This window comes from Egretta garzetta, unplaced genomic scaffold (genome assembly GCF_000687185.1).
Source record: "Egretta garzetta isolate BGI_Z169 unplaced genomic scaffold, ASM68718v1 scaffold34, whole genome shotgun sequence".
In the NCBI taxonomy this organism is placed as follows: Eukaryota; Metazoa; Chordata; class Aves; order Pelecaniformes; family Ardeidae; genus Egretta; species Egretta garzetta.
Genome location: NW_009259586.1, coordinates 2,026,848 through 2,031,347, shown reverse-complemented (window position 1 = coordinate 2,031,347; position 4,500 = coordinate 2,026,848).

Below are 4,500 nucleotides of genomic sequence, written 5' to 3'. Positions count from 1 at the left end.
CATGGGGTTGGGGGGCCTCCACCGGCGGAGCTGCGGCTCCCTCAGGCGCCGCTGGGCGTCTCTGTGAGGATTTTCTCCCCAAAACGTTTTTATTTTCACGCAGGTCTCACTAGGGAGAAGAAAACCGTCTTAAATTTTTCACCAGAAGCGGTAGTTCAGTGGCGCTGGGGGTAGATTTCCAGCTAAATGTTACCAGCAGAGCTAACCGAGTCATCTCATGTCTTGATCTAAGTGGGATTCTACTCTTATCAGACTAGCAGCGTGGAGGTATCGCATTGGTGCAGTAAATAGTACTTTTACATTTAGTTGGAACTGCTACAAACCCACCAAATAGCGTACTTCTCCTTTAGCTGCTTGCAGACAGATGAACTGATGATGTTTGTCCTGAGGAGGACAGCCAGGGAGGATGGGAACCCACAACGAGCTGTGCCGCCGGTGTTGCTAAATCCTAAGGAGCTCTTGTATTCCGAGTTTTCCTAGAGAAACAGCAATCCACTTGAGCATTGCTTAGGTGACTGCCATGATTGGAAGGAGTAGCTCTGTCTCTTTCCTGAAGAATACTGGAAGTAGCTGAAATTCTTATGTGTTCTGTAATTCACCCTCTTTCTTCACATTTGTATCTCACTCTTGTGGGATTCAGTATTGGCTACCAAAAGAAGGGGGGAAGATTTGGCAAAATGGCAGCACTGAGGCAGAGGTACAATACAAAGGTGCTGACAGCCAAAAACCTCAACTTCCTTTGTTTAGGTGATGTGTGTAGCAAAGCATTGAATCAATATGGACTGTTTCTCTTCAAGATTAAATTATTGTACGAAAAATGAGCTATTTTTAGAAGGCCTTTTATGAATAGGTAGTGCTTTTTTGGCTGTTGCATTGGGAATTTTGTTTCTATTCAGTCTGAATTCTGTGATGGGGTAAGTGAAGCTAAACGAGGTGCATGCTTTTTGGAAGAAAAAAGCAGAACAGAAGCAGATGGTGAGGGGGAGAAAGTAAAAATAGGAAACATGAAGCAAATGTATTGTTAGAGATGCTTTTTTTTTCTAGTGAAAATGCACTAGCTTATTGGTTTGATTACGCTGTTTGGTCCTTTCAACTTTTTTTTTTTTTACTTCATGTTTTCTGCATGAAAGTTTTTATTGCATGTTAGGTACCACACAGCATAATTTAGTTGCTTTTTAATATTAAATTATTATTAATTCTTTGCAGATGTGATAACTTAGATGAAAGACTGATGATATGAAGCTCGAGTGAAAGAATTTAAATGTGATGAATCATCTTTAGCAGCAATTGATAAACATAAGAAATTCTGCTTGTGTGTTACTTCATTTACAGGGATCAGGATGCAATGAGAATGCAGGTCTTGCTAGACTCCTGTACAGCTAATTTTTCTTAAAATTTCTTCAAATAGTTCCTGTTTTGTGTCGTGAAGGCCCAAATGACTTTGAGCTCAGTTTTGAAAATGAGCATGCTTTCTGAAAGTCTGCACCTTAAACCTTTGTGTCAATTTATCTTTTGCATACTGTAATATACCAGGTTGTTCTGAAAGCATTAATGACTTTAATGCAAGCAAAGACTCTTGCTGGAATGAGTTGTGTGGTGATAAACCTTGTGGTTTTCAACTTTATTCTTCGTTCTCTATTAAATAGTTGCCATTGATTCTGTTTCAGGTTAGAAGAGAAACAGACTGGTTAAAGCTATTGGTGATGAGAGAGTTGGTTGTTGTGGGGGGCAATTAATATCATTGCTGTGCTATATTTTTTAATGGGGTATCAGTATTGCAGTGGAACGTGGAAATAACACTTTGTCCTAGTGTCATAAATCACTTTTTGTCTAGGAATAACACTTTTGTAACAAATGGCTCAAAAGGCAAAGTGAAGAATCACTGCAGTAGGATATTACAAAGCCCAAAATACTAAGTGGGGTCTAAAAGGGATTCAGTTCGTGGAATATAGGTCTTCCCGTGCCTGCTTAATGCAATGGTTTGGATTCACCCTCTTGTCTTCAAAGTTCTTAAATCACTGACAACCGGAAACTGGGAGAACATACCAGATAAAGGCCCGAGCATCCCCATCTGTTCTGGGAACAGGCTACTTAGCTCGATAAACTTGGTCGGTGTGGCTTTTACACTATTACATAAATTACTTGCTATATGAAGAAGTTTCCATTAGCATTCCCAGGGAGTAGTTTCTCAATCCCATCTCACAAATATAAACATGAAATAAATGGTGTAATTAAAAACATTGCTGGGTTTACTGATTGCTTTTGTAGCAACACAGGGCATTTTATATTGAAGATTACATTCTTTAGGAGACAGTGGGCTTCATAAGTTTGTAAGGTATGTTACTGCTATGTTTATATTTGGAAGCTAAATACGCCGGAGCTCAAAGATAAGATGTTTGCTCTGGAAACTAATGAAGCATAGTAAAATATTTATCAGCAGAAAGGTGATAGCACAGCCAGGATTTTCAGTGAGAAGTTGATAGTAAGAGGAGAGAGTGAGTTGAAGTAATGTTGCAGAGAGACTGCTATGAACTAGATAAACCTCTGAAATTCTTTCCCATGGCTGCAGTTGCGGTTCAGGAGGAGGCAGTGTGCTGCACCTGGTGCCCTCAGTTACATTTCTTTGCATTGCTGCCGAGGAAAATGAACCTTAACCTTTGCTGAGCCTGGGGTACTGGCTTTGAAATTCCATTCCTAAGTGGCAGCTGCTTCTGCTGCTTTATAACACACGCTTCATTGTACTGGGAGTGCAGGTTTTCTAAAGGACTGGTGTGAAGCGGTTCGGGGGCAAAATACTAACCTTACTGACATGGACATCCCAGTGGTAAAATCAACATGAATATAAATATTGGTGGGATTAAAAGCATTCCCTTGCTGCCTCTGCCACACAGCCTGAATCAGCTGAAGCAGGAGAAATTAACACTGGCTAGCAGACCTCCCTAATGAGAGGAGCAGGAAAAAATCACAACTGTGGCAAGATACATTAAGTTAAAAGCCTTGGGTTTTTTCTTACCTACTAATGCATTATTGAGAACACAAACATGCACCTTTATTTTTAAATGCTGGTTTTAACTTCACAAGCATGCGTAGCAGCAGTAGCTTACTATGCGTAAAAGCTGAGTCGCTGCATATTTGCTTTGGTTTCAAAACTGCCTGGTAGAAGTAAATGCTGCTCGTACCCTATTGCTTCTCCCAGCAGTTTTGTGATTTCAAGATGAGCAGGAACTGAAAAGCACACAGCAACCTTTAGTGCGTAACACAGTTCCATTATTTGGAAAGTGAATCTGCTTACACAGACAATAACTGTATTTGTGACGGCAATCAGAAGAAATAAGTATGAAAAGCCTCTTAGAGTCACATTTACTTGGTAACAGTATGACCAAGTGTGTATTTTACAGAAATAATGGTGATAGAGGAGGAATTACCTCATATTTTATATGAAAAGGGTAAATTACAAGGATTATCTTTATATACATGTATCACTGAGAACTTGTGCTATTTTGAGAGAACCTATAATTATGCTACGGTAATTCTTTTTGAACTTCTCTATTAATTCACACACTAAAATGTGTGTGACGATGGCTTTTTTTCTTCAGTTCTTTATTTTCAAATCATATAAATGTTGGACAAAAAGCAAACAAAAGATTCGGTTTTAGTCAAGTTATTCGGCTGATTCAGCAAACGCAAATAAATGTGCAAGTCTTCAGTCGTACTAGTGCTCAAGCTAACTTGTTTGACTTCTTACTGGGAATCTACCGACAGTAGAAATAATACATTGGTGGGTGTGATTGTCACTCTCATTGTTTAGGTAGAATTATCCATAAATATTGCTCTGTCTTTTTAGTAATTTATTTTAAAATGCAGTATATGGAAACACAAGGGCGTGGAAGTGCGAAGGAACGGGCAGAAAGCCTGCTGCGTACGGTGTCATAACACATTGTGACAGCACGGATTCCAAACTTACGTTTCCTTTTCCTTGTGTCACTGACTGAGTATTTCCCTTTCAACAGCGAAGTCGAACTTCAAACATTTTCGGCTCTTCAGAGGGTGATTCTAGTTTTGTCTCCAAGTCTTTCAGAAGGCATTAATACAGCATTTCTGCAATTCATTCAGGCAATTGCCGCTTGGAAAAACAGGGTATTTTTATTGCTCATAACACATTTGCTGAAGTTTATTATTAAATGAGTATTTAGAAATCTATTGCGCTGCTTCCTCTCAGCTGCAGTAACTTGCAGGTGCCAGTTTTTACCTCGGTATCCTTAAATGATCTTTCAGTAGAGGTGATCGTAACGAACTGCACGTTTTCACATTTAAAAAAGGCTTTGAACCGATTTCCTTAAAACTGGTACTTGACCTTTTTACTTAACGAACCTCGCCAACATCCTGCGACGCGTTACGGGGCGGCCAACGAGGCCTTTTCTCGGGCGGGTCCGGACCGGGCTGCAGCACCGCGGCTCTCGCTGTGGAGGGGCTCGGGGGGCAGAGCCGCCTGGCGCTGCG